The sequence below is a fragment of the Agelaius tricolor genome, unplaced genomic scaffold (assembly GCF_023055355.1).
Source record: "Agelaius tricolor isolate 1412-34295 unplaced genomic scaffold, bAgeTri1.0.p SCAF_6, whole genome shotgun sequence".
Taxonomy (NCBI): domain Eukaryota; kingdom Metazoa; phylum Chordata; class Aves; order Passeriformes; family Icteridae; genus Agelaius; species Agelaius tricolor.
Window position 1 is genome coordinate 24009136 of NW_027269266.1, and position 17989 is coordinate 24027124.

Here is a 17989-nt window from a genome sequence, read left to right on the forward strand (position 1 = left end):
GATATAGGGAACTTACCCATTCAGTTATTTTGCATTTCAGTGCTACTTCATCTGGTTTTGCCCTAACACGTCTTTGGAGGTTACCAAAAATATAATGTGCTTTCTGATGTCTGCTCACAGAGCTGAATAATCTTCAGCTTTTACATAGTGCTTTCCTCCACAAATGAGGGTTCTGTGGACAACAATGACATTTACTTTCTTTCTTCAGTCAAAAAGAAGCATTTGCACACAACATTGACCATGGCTTGCTGGGGAAATTATGCACTAATCATTATGTTCTGACATGATCATTTAACTCTGTGCTTTTTGTATCTTTTAGGAAATCTCCACTAATTTTAGTAAATTAGTGCTATTTCCATTGTCATGGGGATATCCTACATGACAATAAAAAATAAGGAAGAACATAACTACCTCCTAGAACTAGTGGGCTGATTCATTTGTGCAGTTTGTTTATCTGTTAGCACACCCCCTGCTGTTAGTAGTTACCATTTACACTACAGGATATAATCCCAGCCTTAATTCTGTACATTGTTTCCTCAATTTACACATGGTTATTTGCTATAAAAACTGTGTATATGGCAAAAATTATAATGGACAGAAAATACTTCAAAAGCTTAAGTTGATTTAACTCAGAATATTGGTACAGTGTGTTTCTCTCTCTTCTCTCTCTTTCCTCTTCCCAGCAGTTGACATAAATGTGGGACTTCAAATTCATTCAGCAGATAAATACAATCTCTTCATTTCCTTCTTGTTTTTGCCAGGGTGGCTAGGTGAAGTTAGGGGAACATGGGTTAGGTGGATACGGATTTGGTATTTTCTCTATAAGAATACAAGTACAAACTGTAGGGAAATCTCACAGTTGGAAGTATTGAGTTGTCAGTGGTGAGGCTCATTTGTTTTGGTGCTTTGGTTTCTTGTGGCATTTTTTGTGGGTTTTGTTTGTCTTTTTCTTTCAGTTACCCCCAGATTAAAAATTATGTTTTTGAGCATATAACTGCCATGTGCAATACACATTTTTTTTCAGTTACATTGGGCAAGTTTCCTCAAAATGATCCAAAGTCACAGACCTTTCCAGGAACAAAACAAAGCAAACCAGAAAAGATTCTTGCTGTTAGACTGTATAATTTAAAGTATCTTTTTGCTGAGATCTGTCTGGAGCAGCAGTATACTGCAGTTGTTCAGGATTTAAACTCACAATTGTCGTACTCCCAGGTGAATAAGGGAGAGCAACAATTCAAAACCCATAATATTAATTTTTGTCCTTATTATGGTTAGTTTGAAACTTCAGGGCTTTTTGAGAGGGATCGAATGGAACTGGCTATTTCTTTGCCATTTTATTTTTCAATGGGAACCTGATTATTTCTGAATTATTTCACCCATAGGTCTTGCAGAAGGGCAGGACTACAGAAGATTTGCTTTACAAAAACATTAGAAAAGCTAGTGGAGCAGAAAGCATTCAATATTATCTTTAAAAGATTCTTATTAAATACACATGCACCCTTCATTAGGAGGCAAACTTGTGGAGAGGATTTTTTTGGTTGGAACTGTTTTCTTTTACTAACCCACAAGTTATGTCAACATTCTTATAAAAAGATGCACGAAGAGCTTTCATTAGGTCTAAATACTGACTCCAGTTGAATATAAACTCCAGTTGGATATACCAGCTCTTATGGACATTTACTTCTACTTTACCACTGAGCAACCCAAAGGTGAGACCCAGTAAAGAACAAGTAGCAGTTTTCAATTCATGTACTATGTTTTTAAAAAATAGGAAAGAGTGAACCAAGAAGTAGAATTAAGCATCTCTGAAATTTCGTTTACAAAATCTGTTTAGAGCATATTTGCCTAAAATGACCTACTGGCAAAAAGCAATAAGCATGAATGCTTGGTATGCTCCAGAGTTGAAGTGTCTGAATCAAGGCACCATGCATCACACTGCAACAATACCTCAAGCACATCTGTCCACTTGACTCAAGACCAAAAGCTGAAGTTACAGCATGTTCTTCTTTGTTGAAATATGTTTGGTGTGTATTTGTGCTTATTCAAGCATTCATCTGAGAGCAGGAGACCTCAGCTCGAGCTCTGCATAGGCTGAGTGCGGTCAGATGCACATCATCCAGCATCAAGGTCTGAAAGTCCAGTGAGAGGACTCCCAGTGTTTATACTGTTTTCAGAGTGGGTCTACTTCAATAATGCAAAACACAGGAGCTTCTCTGATACTGCATGAGTCATTGAACTTAAGTGGCCTGTGAGTACGAAAATGGAAATATTGATCTCTGCTCCCTGGCCCATGTGTGTGGTGCTTTTTTTATTTCTTAAAATGAAATTACTAAAGCTTTTGAAAAAAAAAGTCAGCATAAAGAGACATAATGTGGTGCCAGCTTCTAGGGATCAGGCTCAGACTTGTTCTGATTTGTTTTACTTCTGTCCCAGGCAACCTTTCCTCTTGGGCTGAACCAGGTCCAGCTTCCAAAGAAAGGGGAGAAAGGTTCCCAAGGCAATTAAAGTGTAGCTGACAGAGAGAGCTCCCTGTGGCAGCCAGGAGTTTGGATATCATCAGACTACAGGGACCAGATTTCAGGTCCATTGTTTCTTGAGTAGGCTGGTTTAGAGGGTGAGGGTAAAAGCAGTATCTGCTCTCCTTTTCCCTGGAAATTAAAACAAGGAGAATGTGCCCATCATGTCTGAAACATGCAGTGGGAAATGTGAGGGGAGACATGAGTTAAGCTGCTTCCCAATCCCGGACACTGGTGCAGAAGTGACAGCTACTGAGTTTAGGTTCCTAATGCATTTTGTGGCTTTTAGGACAGCTGCTTTCTTAGACTATTGTTTCAAGTATTCCTTTGTAGGCTTCCTACCACTTCTAATCTTGTTGATAGCAAAATATGCATACTGTGTGAAGATAATGAGTTGTGCTTTGTTATAATACGCTTTTCATTTAAAGTAGCATTAACAGCAGTCAAATTCTATACATGCAACTCCTTGCTATTACACTACCTTTTTAGGAGTATTAAGAAACTTGTAAAACAAAGAAGGGAGCAAAATAATTGAGCATCATACTTGTGGGTGATATTCAACTTGTGACAGCCATGAATGCATTCATTAGCTGTCAAAATTTGATTTTCAAAAGCCCTATTTTGTTGCTGGACAGTGTGTGCAGGCACAGCTGTTTGGCGGAAGAGGGTGCATTTTGTTTGTGCATATTCCTTCTGCTGGCTTTGTGACCCAGTGGGCAGGGGCTCCCAGCCCTCCTGGGGGGCTGACAGTGCTGGCTGGTAAAAGAAATGGAATCTTGTTCTGTGTAAAATAATAGTATCATAGGATATGCTGAGTTGGAAGAGAGCCACAAAGATCAAGTCCAATTCCTCATCCTGCAGAGAGTTGCACCGTGTGCCCGAGAGCGTTGTCCAAACACTTCTTGAACTGTATAAGCCATGGTGCTGTGACCACTTCCCTGGGGAGCCTGTTCCAGAGCCCAGCCACCCTCTGGGTGAAAAACCTTTGTCTAATATCCAACCTAAAGCACCCCTATCACAAGTTCAGGCCATTCCCTCCAGTTGTGTCACTGGTCACCCAGGGAAGAGATCAGGATCTGTCCCTTCTTTTCCCCTCATGAGGAAGTTGTAACTGCAATGAGGTTTCCCCTCAGTCTCCTCTTCTCCAGACTGAACAGACCAAGTGACCTCAGCCACTGCTCTTATGGCTTCCCCTCAAGGTCCTTCACCATCTTTGTTGCCCTCCTTTGGGCACTGTGTAACAGCTTAATGTCTTTTTTATATTGTGGCACCCAAAGCTGCACACATTATTCAAGGTGAGGCCGCCCCAGCTCAGAGCAGAGCAGGACAATCCCCTCCCTTGCCTGGCTGGTGATGCTGGGCCTGATGTCCCCAGCACAAGGTGGCCCTCCTGGCTGCCAGGGCACTGCTGACTCATATTTAACCTCCTGTCAACCAGGACTCCCAGGTCATTTTCTGTGGTACTGCTCTCCAGCCTCTCATTCCCCAGTCTGTCTGTACATCCAGGGTTGCCCCATCCCAGGTGCAAAATTTGACACTTCCCCTTGTTAAATTTCATACAGTTGGTGATTGCCCTGTTCTCTAATTTGTTGAGATCTCTCTGCAGGGCCTCCCTGCCTTTGAGGGGTTAACAGCTCCTCCCAGTTTTGTATTATCTGCAAACTTGCTGAGTATCCTTTCAAGTCTTGTGTCCAGGTCTTCAATAAAGAGGTTGAAGAGCACAGGGCCAAGGATGGAGCCTGCAGAACCCCACTAGTGACAGGTCACCAGTCTGATGTCACCCCGTTCACTGTAACCCTTTGTGCCCGACCCCTGAGCCAGCTGTTCACACATTGCATGATGTGTTAATCCAGCTTAATGCTGGACATTTTCTCCAGAAGGATCCTGTGGAGACAGTATTGAAAGCTTTTCTGAAATCCAAAAAGTTACATCAACTGGCTTCCCTTCCCTGATCAACTAGGTAAAGTAAAACTTTATAGTAAAAAAAGTAAAACTATAGTGCAGTAAAAGCTGTCCAGCACATTCTGATTTCAAGTTTGATTATAAGAAGTCATTAAGAACTTCAGATTAAATGTTCTTAAAATTTTACTTACTTGGATATTGCTTTTTTGAGGTTTTTAAACCTGTAACACTCAGTACTGCTGTGGAAGTTGGTCTAAATTTGTTCAGGGCCATAGTCCAATAGTGTTTGTCTTGTCTTTATCCTTATATTCCTGAGCTAATTTGTCTTGCAATGTTTGGGTTTTTTTGCGGTCTTCTATTTTAACACAGAAAGGCAATACTTTTTTTTATACTTTTCTTTAAAGACTCCCCTCCCCCTCAATTTCTCATTATATCTTTTACTGGTTGAGCAGTACAGGCTCATACCTGCTTAATGTCAGCAGGTATCTTTCAGCTGCACACCTTGCATACTGACCTTTGTAACAGATACTCTTGAGCAAGAAATGTTTTCTTTTCTATTTGATGAATCAGATGTAAATTGAAGGATGTCTGTGTTATTGTTTTGTTTTCTTATTTCAGAAGGTGTTATATCTGTAAGTGGTCTTGTCTACTACTTCCTTTCTCTCTTTTTTCCTGCCCTTTCTCTTGGGTCTAGTGAAACTTCTGAATCCTCTGGGTTTATATTTCTTTAAGTCTTCAGCACATTCCTGGCAGCATAAGCCATCTGTTTGCTTACATTCTGTAGCTAAAGTCAATGAACTTCTTGTGCAGGGAATGAATTATGAAGTTAAGACATTTCTGGTGAGAACATGTCTAGGCACTTTTGATCTTGACTCTGGAGATCCGGCTTAACACGGGGTACAAATGAACAAACTCTAAGAGGCTCTTGTTTTAAACCTTCTATTTCCATTCTACTCCTGCTATTTCCATTCTACTACTGATGACTTTCCTCATGTAGACCCCCTGTTACCGTTACCAACTGGAGAGTGACCAACCCTTAATCTTGTTATCTGTCTGTGTGACTTTAAGTGGTGTAAGTGCTCTGACATGATACCTGCAGTGTTAAGGACCAGCTGATTGATGTAGTGTTTCAGGAGTCCAGTCTATTCTGCCCTTTTGAGAGGACTGAACCATGTACTACACTGACATGCTGCAAGCAGATGGTGATGGCTGATGTACTGTGAGGATATTCTTTGACTTTTGCTTTATGTCTGGTAGGCTTTTTATTACAGTGAAACCACCCAAAAGAACAGAACCCATGTTGAAAAAAGCTGAAGGTTTCTGAGTTCAGGATTTTAAGTGCATTATTTAAGATAACTAAATAGATAAATGCTATATAAACTGCCTCCAGAAATCATCTGAAGGTCAGAACAAAATGTTATAAAATGTCCTCGTCCTTCTTTCTTTCTTTCAAAACAGCAGCTTCCAACTAGAACTGATATTCTGAATTATAAATTGAATGATGTGTATGAAACCTAGTTATGAAGTACAACATGCAGGTAAACAGGATAAGTAATGTGACCTTACTTGCTTTAGAAACATGCTGAAATGCTAGTCAAGCAGAAGCAGAAATCCCCTGAAGTGTATTTACTTTGGCCATTTGTTAAAATCCTGTCTTTAGATAGTCCTTACTTCTGACATATTTATTATCAAAAGACGGAAGATTTTTAGCTTGTGCACTTGATGGACAAAGAGGTATCCAAGAGCTTTCTATATTCTTGAACTCCCCATACTCTAGTAAAAAGTTATTTTAGCTCTTAAATAAAAATATCTTATTTGTACACATTACTGCAGACCCCAAGGATAACCATCTAAGAGATGCAGTGAAGCAGCTCAGGGACAGTTTGTAGATTCCCATTAAACCTTTAGGATGAGTTTACTTGGGGCTGTGTCTGTGGCCCCAGGAACATTTGTAGACTCCCATTAAGGCTTTAGGATGAGTTTACTTGGGGCTGTGTCTGTGGCCTTCCTACTTTTTCAAGGTGGATTTATGTATTATTTTTGTTGGTAAAACTGAGGTTTGCTTACTGGTGAGCATAATTCACGCTACAGTCAGGGTGGAAGTGTTTGGATGTTTTGGATGTAAATTTTTGTAGATAGATCAAATAAATACAGTTTGAAGGAAGAGCACTGCAGATGGGTAGGCTTTGTTATATTTTACCTTATTGTGAACTGAATGTCTGGTTACCATTTTTCCCCCTGTAAGTTCCATCTGTATTTTAGCATGGGAGGGTCATGTTTTCTTTCCCCCCCCTGCTTACACAATGGAGCAGACACACTAGACAGTGGTATTGGCTCTTACAGAATGCTACTAAAACTTTACTGCATGTACACCACCTGCTTCTGAACAAAATATTTCTAGCAATCCATATGTATGTTCTTTTCTATTACCACTTAATTGCTTTCTGAACAGTGAACTGAAAGAAGAGCTTCAATTAAAATAAGTGTGTGCAGCGAAAAAAAATTTGGTGTAATATTAAAGGGGAGAACGTTCAAAGATAAATGTGGAGTTAATAAATGAAGTGGAGCTCCACAGTTCTTGACCATCCCCTGTGATGTCTTCTAAGGGGAGGATTCTCAAGCAGTCAAATAACAGGAAAACGGTGAGAAAAAGACTGAATAACTGGTTTGGTCTCAAAGCACCATTTAACTCTTGTGTCCTGCTATTCTTCTTCAATGAGAAAATACCAGGACAGAGTCAAGTGTGTCAGCATTTTCCATGATGATGCCCTCTTGACAAAGGGGAATTTCAGGATGTTAAACATTGTGTATTATGGAACCATTGCAACTAAATCTGCTGTTAATGGCTTAGAACATGAGAGGAAATGGGAGGGGCACCAAATATGTCTTTGATTTACCTTTGAGCTAACTGATTTCAGGTGGCCAGTCTAGTATGTCTGTCCATGTAACTTAGAGTGCCCTTTTGGCCTCAAAGGTAACAAATTTTAAAATGAAGAGGTAGACACACAGAAAAAGCATATCTTACCAAGACATGGTAGAAAATATTAGCTATCCCTGTTCAAAATTCAACTTCTGTTGTTCATAAGAGTTACATCTCATGGAAACCAATAGCTTTTGGCCAGTTTCCAGACACGTGGGGAAAACTTTAGGTTATAATTATGCTTTACAGCTTCTTTTAATTAAAAAAAAAATAGAAACAACTTCATATTTACCATAATTTACTTGTGCCTAAGTGTTTTCATGAAAATAAATACTGTACCAATGTGAAAATTTGGTTCTTAAGAAAGTGAGCTTAATCTTCAGGAGTTCTTTTCTTTTATGTGAATGCATTTCACAGAGATATATGATTATCTGTTCAAATTCTTGGTTTCAAGATTTGACCACAGTAAAGTTTTCTTTCTCTTTGTAAACTGAAAGCAATGATAGTCTACTCAGGAGTATGTTTACCTGTTACTTTTTTCATTGAATGAAAGCTGAAAGTTGATGACATGTATTTTATGTGCAGCTGTCTGTGCATTTTCAATATAGGAGGAAATACAATCAGTTCAGCATGACTGGATTACTATAAATAGTGCTAGAAAATACCTTCATTTCCTCTCCACATTTATTTTTGTCATATGCCTTACTGACTGTAACACATAATGTAACCAAAAGTGGAGTGTTATATTTTTATTTTAAAAATGCAATGTTAAAACACAGAGTGGTGTCTGTATTTGAGAAACAGAACTGTAAAATAGAGCCCATCTTATGAAAACATTTTGTGCCTGTTTTGTTCTTTTTTTTTTTAGGGAGGTAAGGAATTTAATAATTGCAGATAATAGTGATGAAAGCAAGAATGCAATAAATTTTTGTGCTAAAACCATAAAAAGTTATTTTGGGAACTAAGGAGTACATTTCTGCATTAATCGGAAAATTTAAAGATTTCAGTCCTCAGTTTTGTCCTTCTAGTTGAAGCTAATTAGATAAAAATTATTTTACAGTAGTTCTAAGATAATATTCTTTCTTAGTTGAAAAGTGGAAATTTTAAGGAGGGTGGTTATGCTTTCTATGTATCATCATCTGCTAAACTAGTGTGATTTGCTGGCTTTTAACTAGGTATCAAAATTATGCATTTTATTAGTCAGATAAGTGCAGGCTGCAATAACCCACCGTGCATAACATGCCTGAAAGGAAAAGCACCTCCAAAAGTACTCATTCCATTGTGAGCAAACCCCATAGAGCCTGCTCTCCCATGGTTTACTGCTCACTAGCCTTAGCCCTGCTCCCTTACCCTCCTTCAGTCCCATCCCTTCTCCCACAAACCTCTCCTCTCATGGTTGGCAAGGACTGGCACTTCCAGGACTGGCTGGCCTGCTGGCCCGGCACCCGGTGCCACCCCGGATAAACCTAATGCAGCACTTGCCTCTGGCTCTGATGGGTAGCAGCTGACTCCACAGGCTGCTCACAGCCCTCTAACCCTTGGCTGAGCTGATCAGGCTTAGCAGCTCTGGTTTTGGGACTTGGTTGAAGCTTAATTGACACAGGCCAATGATCACAAAAGTTATTAATGAATAACAAATGGAAACACATAGGCCATCCAACTAAAAAAGCCTTTAAAATAAAAAAAAAGTTTTAGTTGTGTACTGCTTGGTTTTATAAAGAGTAGTCAAGTCTATAATTGCCTCTGTGTTACTAAGAAAGTAACTTTCAGGAGAGCTGCAAAAAGGTTACTTATGTGGAAAACTTTAGCACCAATTTTGTGGAAAACATTAGCACTGATTGTTCCCAGGGACTTGATTCTCAGTGTTCTACATGGCAAGTAGGTTTTCCATCATCTGTGCCTGTGCCAGGGGAAGATGACAAGCCATTTAGGCATATAAAAGCTGGATGTTAAGGGGTGTGCCTTCCTGTTATGAAACTTGCTGCAGTCCTGAAATTCAAAGTAGATGAGAATGCATGCAAGACATTGAGAACAATGGAGCAAGAGAGTAGGCACTGAAATAAATATGCTGGAATATAGATTCATCAAGTTGACTTTCTGATGAAATAAAGCTGAGAACTTTGCTGTCCCTAAAATCATGTTATTAGGTGAGTTCTAAGCCTGTGACTAGTGAGCTTACTTGTATGAGTAGGAACAACTATAGTAAACCTATCTGAGAGCAGCCATATGTGAGAAGCTGACCTAAGAGTATGATGAACCAATAATATTTCATGGATGTATCTTTCAAAAAAAAAAAAAAAAAAGAAAAAGAAAAAAAACAAAACAAACACCCCAAGAACCAAAACCAAAATAAAAAACAAAAAACACAACAACAACAACAACAAAAAAAAACCAAAAAAAAAAACCACCAAAAAATCCCAAAACCAAAACACAGGAGAAAAACCAAACAGTTGTTTGCTTTTGCTTTTGTAAATATTTACACTAACTAGATACCTGAATGGTGTGATAGCTCAAATGGAGTCCCTTAAAGAAGGAAAGACAAGTATACAAGAAAAACCTTTAAAAAAACAAACCAAAAAGCATGTTTTTTAAAAATCCTCTAAGCTATGAGCAGGATGCCACTGCATTGTTCCTGAGAGCAGAAGTTCCCATTTAGGATTATAGTGAAGGTGATTGACAATAGATGGATGACGTGTGATGCATAGAAGAAAGAAGTCAAGTCTGCAGAGGTATTGCTTGATAGCTTCAGAGCCATCTAATTTTAAAGCCAAGTGAAATCTAAAGAAAGTAGATCCCTTAGTCCAAGGGCATTGTTGGAGAAAATACTGACATAATGCTTTTATGTCATTATGCTTTTAAATATACAGATGCACTTTTCCACAATTAATTTAGTACTGTGTCCCACAGTAAATTCAGGTTGGAGGAGGTTGGAAAATGTACTCCAATGCTAGCATGAAAAATGTCTGATTATCAGCAGACTCAGGTGAAGTTAGAACACTTTGTAAGTCTGCAAAAAAACCCTGTTAGTCTCCAAAAAGAATATTCATCATGTGTATTTCTACTCCATGTGCGGACTCATCTTTTTTCTCCTTCCTTCCTGTTGAACAAGATAGCTTTCACTAAGAATTGCAAAGTCGCAATATGATTAAGTGGTTTTTAGAATGTGTAACAATTTCATATACTTGATACATTGAGATAAGGTGGTTAATATTTCCTATAGACAGTACCTTCAAATTTATTTTTAGTAAAATGTAAGTATTAAAAATTCCCAAGTGGTGAACAAAGCAGATGTCACCCTGAATGTTTACAGCGGCGAGTTTTAGCTTGTACCAACTGACTGGGAAGAAGACCTTCCTTTCAGTTTCTGTTCATAACTTGTGAGAATGAAACAGTGGAACTGGTTTGATATCGAAACAGTTCATCCATGTACTTTGCCTATATTGCTGTATTCCTTTCACTGTGTAAACTGTGCTAAATTTGGGGGACCTCGAAAATAATAGAATAGAATAGCTGAGTAAGGGCAGAGCAGATCCCAAACAATTGCCCATTTCCTGAAATCTTTGTACAGAATTTGGAGGCAAAGCAATTCAAGGAAATGCTCAGTATAAAAATGAGGGAGCTGCAATAATTTATGAGATGGATTGTGTTGAGTAGGTCTAGAAGATTGAGTGTAGGTCTGGCATTGAGAGCTTCTGTTGGCTCTGCTGACTGAAGCTTAATTTTAGTGTCAGTTGAGAAAAGGTTGATTGACTTGTCTTTCCCTTTGGTTTTGCACTTCAGTTGATACTGACATTTGGACAATGGTGAGAGTATGCTGTTTGGAGTCTTTCAAGAATGTGAGAGAGTCTCTTAGGCATTCTAGGTCTCTACACTCTCATGTGTTACTGATCCAGATTGCACATGATAGGTCTCTAATAATTACAGATAGTCTTTCATACCTTGTTCCATTTCATCCTGTCTGAGTACAAAATGAGGTTTTGTTCTGCTTTGTATTGCACAGCAGGTAAGTAGAAGACATCTATGTATATAAATTAAAATAATTGTAGTTTTTAAGTATTCTGCGAGTTGCAGAGCGAGAGCTACACTTGCCTATTTGGCCACATGCTGGCCACTCTGGTGTCTCAGAACCCACTCTGAGTGGTCATGCTGGTTGTGCCTTCTGATGCATCTCAGGTGAGGATTTCCTAATAACTGGAAGACAAATGGAGTTGTGTTGGTATCCTAGAGGGTGAACTTCTAGGTGGAGTTGTTCTAGGTGGAGCAGTTTCCTCTCTGTGTGCACAGTCCACCAGAGAGAGATGAACATCAGAGCTGGCAGGAAGAGGAGTGATTTGTGCCAGCAGAGGTTTGCCTAGGCCTGCCTTTCGCACCTGAGAGTATAATACCGTGTCAACACCTTTGTGTGTCAAAATCAAGACTGGAGTGGTGGGTGGCTTCTTGTACTCCTGAGTGGAGATCAAGGCCATCACTGTATTTTGAACTTTTTGCTGCTATACCATTGCCTTAGTAAAACCTTGTAGAAAAGAGAATGGTAGTGATATTCCTATGGGTTTTCTTAAACCTTTCTGCCTGGCTGGCCTTTGGATTTTGCGATCGACTTAACTTTAGGCACATCCTCAGTATGTCTGGTCTGTATGTATGAGTCCAGACAGATTCCCAGGTCATTTTGCCTGAATTTGGTAGGCTGTCTGGACATGGCACTTCTGCACTTTTTGATAAGCACCAGTGTTGAGCTGTGCCTGAGCTGCTGAGCGGGCTGGGAGGCGAGGTTTGGTTGCCGTGCCGTGAGCGCCGCGGTAAATGGAGCTGCATTGTCTGGGCTGGCTGCTGCCAGCGCACAGGGCTTGGCAGAGGAGCTTGTTTGTCAGCACGGAGCTATAGCGGCACATCCTCGGTCTCAAGGGCAAGTGTGTTACTCATTCCTGTCTGGAAACTGATTGATTTAAAAGACTCTTGAGATGAGGTGGTTCTTTAGGTTCAAGAGCCAAATAGAAGTGAAAAAAAAATTATTTTTGACTAGTGTCTGCTACAGATATTGTACTGTAACTTTCTTTACAGTGTCAGCCCAGTAAAATGTAACACAGAGAGGCTGTATTTCAACTAAGATCATATATCTTAAGTCTTTTGAGCATTTTAATGAAAAGGAAGTCCTATTAAATGCCTTTTTTGGGCATCAGTCTTGTTCCAAACCTGTTAGCTTAGCAAGTTTCCTTAAATGTCTTGTCAACTGGTATAGTTTTCTCAGAAACTAAGATTTTTAGTCAATCCTTTTAATTGAAATTGGGAGTTTTCCTTAAAGTTTAGGATTTAATTCAAACAATTTTAAGAGTTCATCTTTCTTAAGTGGCACATGTCATGACAAACTTTCTTTCTTCAGTTATGTATTCCATCTTTAGAATCTGAAAGCAGAATTGTATTTTTTGAGTGGTTTTTAAATTATTTTATTGCATATTATAATTAATCAAATTATTAGAATACAGAATTTGATTTTTAGTAATCATATTTAACCATTTGTTCCTATGCATTAGTAAACAGAAGAAATGGGGGAAAACTACTTAGATGTAGAGTCCAGCTCAGAGATCTCTGCTTTAATGGCAGATCCTGCACATTATCCAGGCACACCTCAGTGTCTTGAACAGTAGAGTATCTGTGTGTCTTTCACTGTTCTTATTTGTTTACTTGGAATCTTCTGGTTTTATATTAACGGTGTCAACAGTTCAGGCCCAATCTTCAAATCTATAGATTGTTCAGAATAGAACAGAAATTAACATCTGATGATGTACAGACTTGCCAATGAAATAAATTGTTGATTTTTCTTTGATACATTTAGCATTTCCTTAAAAAAAAATCACAGGTTTTATAGCTGAATATACTGGATATGGAAACTGCCTTGATTGAAAGAACTGGAAAAGACTGGGCTTCTCCTGCTGTATGATTCTTATATTGGGGTACAGCAATGCTCAGTTTAGACAGATGTGACCATGGTGTTCAAAATAGGAATATTTTGCCATAGATGCTGTCATGTTCTTTAAAATTTATTTTAACACTGTTAACATTAAGACTAAGTAATTTCCATTTTATCTTGGTCTAAAGGTGTTTCATATTAATAACTAACAGGAAAAAAATCATGTTTAACATGATTGTGTTAACATAGCACAGCAAAATTAGCCAGGTTGGCAGGGCTTGATGAAGAAGACTTATGAAAAGTTTTCCATTAACTGAAAAGTCTTGTAAATATCAACTTTAAAAATAAAATATTAAAGCTGAATACAACATGCTGAAAATAGTTGTCAGGTGTATTTACATTTGATTTTTGCCATGGCATTTCTGGTCAGCTGCTGACTTTAGGAGAACCACTAAAATTGCAGATGTGGAATATTTTGAAATACTTATTTGGGGTTTGAAATTTTTTTCTCAGTTTGCCCAAGAGATATGTTCTTTAACAAATAGCACGGATCTGCTCTAGTTTATCTGTAATTGTGAAATTTGGGTTTGCTAAATATCTTGATTCTTTACTATTTATTTGACATCAAGGACCATGTTTATTAGTTTGGAAGGTGTGGGGGAATCCAGGCTCTCACCACCATTTTTTTCTCTCTTGGACTTACATCCCAATTAGTGAGTTTTATGTTTGTGGGTTTCTTTTATTATAAATTGATATGGTAAACCACGTTAGTTTTTATATCCTGTGATAGGTACGTTTAGCTAGCAAAGATCCCCATCCTTGATCTTTCTCTTTCACTTTTGTGTTCAGCTGCTCCTGAATAACATACTAAAAATAAACTAACTTTACTGAGGTAGTTTGTTGACATTTATATTCAATGAGTCATTGTAGTGTGTTGCTATATGATTAAGATCTATTTTGCCTTTTAATCATACATCCATGTGGTATGCTGTTGAAAACAAGTAGTTGAATGTTGAAAATTCTGATTTCTGTCATAGCAATTTAATGATGTCCAAATCTCTATAAAGTACTAAACTCAGTATCTGTCTGCTGTCTGAAGATACCAGTAGTCAGCTATAGTGCATTTTTATTGCAGTAGAAGTTCAACATTTATATTAGCAATAAAACAGATAGCTTAAGTGACCCAGTGCAGACCCCATAATAGACTAAACAGGAATTTGTGTGACAATAAGGGACACTTTAGGTACTTTATGAGAATAAGACATCTAGAATGTAGACTTCAGCTACTTAATTTCAAATAAAGCAAATGAGACACCTGTCATAAGACATGTGGGTTTTTTTAGTAAGATTTTTGTCCATGCAATGTCAAACTTTCTGTAAAAGGCTTGTAGGGCTGATAGAGAGGTTAAATAAAGAAAATCAATATTTTCCAAATAGCACGTATGACAATTTAGATAAATTTATATATAGCATTTGATATTTTCTATGACATTTGCTGTCATGCATGTTGTTTTGGGATAAGCTGGCAGATAGTTTTTTTCAGTCCATAGTTCTGTGGTTATCTATCTATATGTGCATCCTCTGGAAAGTGGCAGCCACATGCATTTCATGTGCCAACATTGCTGGTGTGGCTGCACACAAGTTGGATCTGGGAACTGATCAATTAATCAGGTACACACTGAGTGTCTGGCCTGAAGGTGATGATGCAGCCTGGCTGGGATGAGGTGCAGAGGGGATTTCAGCTGCAGCTTGCACTTAATGCTGGTTAAATTGATTGTGAAACCAGCCCTCAGGGTAAGCCTATAGACCATGCGTGTCCTTACTACATTTTTGTAAACAAACATGCAGTGAAGAAAATCCAGTGCTTCTTATAAAATAATTATTAGAGTTGTGTGAATTTTCACAGTACAAGTTGCTCTTTTTTGCAAGTGTGAATCAGAAAATATGTGTGGGCAAAAATGCGAGGGAGAGTTGTTTTCAGTAGTAGTCCTTTTTCTGTAAACTGATCATTTTTAAAAACATTTAAAAAGTAACTATTGACATATTGTAGAATTAAGTGGACAACATACTTAAAATAAATGAAAAATCAGTTTATGTTAGTGTATAATGGCCGCATTGATTCCACTAACATAGTTAATCAGTACTTAGCTCTATTATGTGGCTTGCTGCTCGTACTGAATTGCTTTGGTTTGGTATTACCCAGCTGTATGTGTCAGGTTAAACCAGTGAGGAGGTAGGGATCTCAGAATTTTCAGTAGGTGCAGAATTCTGTCCTGGCATGGGTTAAGGCAAATGTGAACCCTGGTTTCTTAGTAAGGTACATATTTTAAGCAGCTGCAAAATTCTTGGTAGGAAACCAGAAGTTTTTATTCCGCAAAAAAATCATGCCAACTGAAATGTCCAGAGTCATTAATTTATGGTTCACTTTGTCAATTTATGGATGCTTAAGTAATGGTGGTTTTCCTGCAGTATCTTTTCTTGTTGGTTTTGTGGGGGCTTTTGTGTTGGTTTTTGCTTGTTTGTTTTGGTGTTTTGTTTTTGTTGTTCTTGGTTTTTTCTTTTGGTTTGGTTTTTTGGGGGGATTTTGCTTGTTTTGGTTTTGTTTTTTTGTTTTGTTTAGGTTTTTTGTTTTGTTTTGTTTATTAGTTCTTCTTTTAGTGTTCCAGTCAAGTGTCACCAAACTGGGTACATTCTTATCCTTCAGAACTGTTTTTCTTCCTATGTTGGTTAACTGTAAAGATTTCAAGCAGTTACAGTAAACAGCTTAAAACTGGGACAATACTGCTTCATAGTAAGTCTTGCAAAATTAGGGAGCTATATGTATGAAAATCCAAATTAAAACTACCTGCTTCCTTGCACCATGCTACAACATCTCTCAAGGTAACCAAAAGTAGTGCAGGTATAGGATTTATGTACATTTCCATGTCTGCATGCAGGAGGGTTATCCCCATCTCAACTATAAGAGCTGCTGCTCTGTGGTACTAGTGGAGTGATTGAATTGCTTTTTAAATTTTCTGCATATAAAATTTACTGCATGAAGTCAGTTTTGGGTACATTTCTTCAAATCAGATCTTAATCATATATTTGTACTTTGCAGCTTTGTTTAGCATTACAAAAATGAAGCAGATTCTTAAGTGTCAATGAAGATGTATGTATAAATACACTTTTTTTATGCATGGTAGTATACTTTTGTTTACAGTGACAGTAGGGATGTTTTGAAGAATGTAAAATAAATATTTTGGGATTCTTTTAAACTGAAAAATACTGTCTCACTTGTCTAGTTAGTCGATTGCAGCTTCCTGCTAAATGACAGATTGTTTCCAAATCTGTTTTTACCAAAAAGTTCTTTTAAAGACAACAAAAATAATTTACTCCTTAAAACTGAAAAAGCAGATTTTTTTTCTAGCTATTTGACACATATAGAATGTAGGGTTTTAATTGAACAATGTAAAGATTGGGGCTTTAATCTAGCCTTACATATGAAATGTCAGCATTCACAAAGCTCTGATCAGAGAGCGGGGGACCAGGTGCATGGCAGATAGCATTTCTCACTTGTCACTGCTCACCAATCTAAAGAAGCCATGCAGATACGGACGCTGTAGTTTTAATCTTGTGCAGACATGCCTTAAAAAACTGTATCAATTTGTCAAGAATGAAATCTCACTTTGAGAAATAGGTGTATGTTACAAGTCTGTAACCAGTTCCACTTTCAAGCAGTGTGCAAGTAGCAAATAAAGGAAACTGCAGAATGAAAGAAAAATCACCTCCACTTTACTGAATAAACAATGTTCTCATAGAGCATTGCTCAAGTAATAAATCTTTGTATTTACCAAAGTTTCGTGTAGTAGAAATAGATGTCCAGCTGATAAGAATTTGTATTTTATAGCTCCATTTATGGCCCTATCACTATCCACAGGACTTGGAATGTAATAAATGACTCCCACAAGTAGATCAACTAAATTACAGTTTAATGCAATATTGTTGGGTATAGTGGAGGAGTGATTATACTATTTCTGAACACTCCTGGCTAGTCATCAGAGGAAGGGACATTGGATTATTTTCTGTGCATCTAGTTCTGAAGTCCCTGCTGAAGCAAAATGCTTTTTTTTTGGGTGGGAGGGGGATGAGGGTTTGGGCAGGGACTAAAGCTTGAAAAGAAACATTCCATCACAGGGAAATACAAGGTAATAAACTGATTTAATTCTTCCTTTAGACATGAGCATGTTGAAGGCCAAAGCAAGACATTTTTCACTTTAGGAATGAAATAAAAGAAGTTGTGCATGGCCTTCAGAAAATTGCAGCTGCAGTTACTTACTCTTCTTTTTCATCCCATCCTTTTAGTCTTTGTAATAAAATTTCACCTCTGATTTAAACAATATCCTTGCATAGTAGTAATTCCTGTTTGATAATAACTTTGTTTGTCAGGTAGCCAACTTTACAATGCAGTTATTATGGAAAGCGTCTCTGTGCCAAAATTTGTCATCTGACAGGTTAAGAATTGCACAAATCAAGAAAAATACGAAAGATTTTGGAGGTTTTTTTTTTCCTTTTCTAAAAATAAAATTTGTGTGGTTGTTGCTAAGTGGCAACCTGTTGTACATGTTCCGGAGAGCAGAATTATGGGAATTGTCTTGAAAACTCTTAAGGTTGTTTTTTTTTGTACTTTTTCCTACACAGAACTAATTATTACTAATTTTCCTGCAAGTCATAATCACAGTATTTTCTACAGCAAATAGGCCTAACATT

General features: G+C 37.9%; 1 protein-coding gene across 7 annotated transcripts in view; it reads left to right on the top strand.

Annotated features, from left to right (window-relative positions):
• Positions 1-17989, top strand: part of UMAD1 (UBAP1-MVB12-associated (UMA) domain containing 1) — a 101410-nt gene that overhangs the window by 16561 nt on the left and 66860 nt on the right. The gene's annotated exons all lie outside the window — the stretch shown is intronic.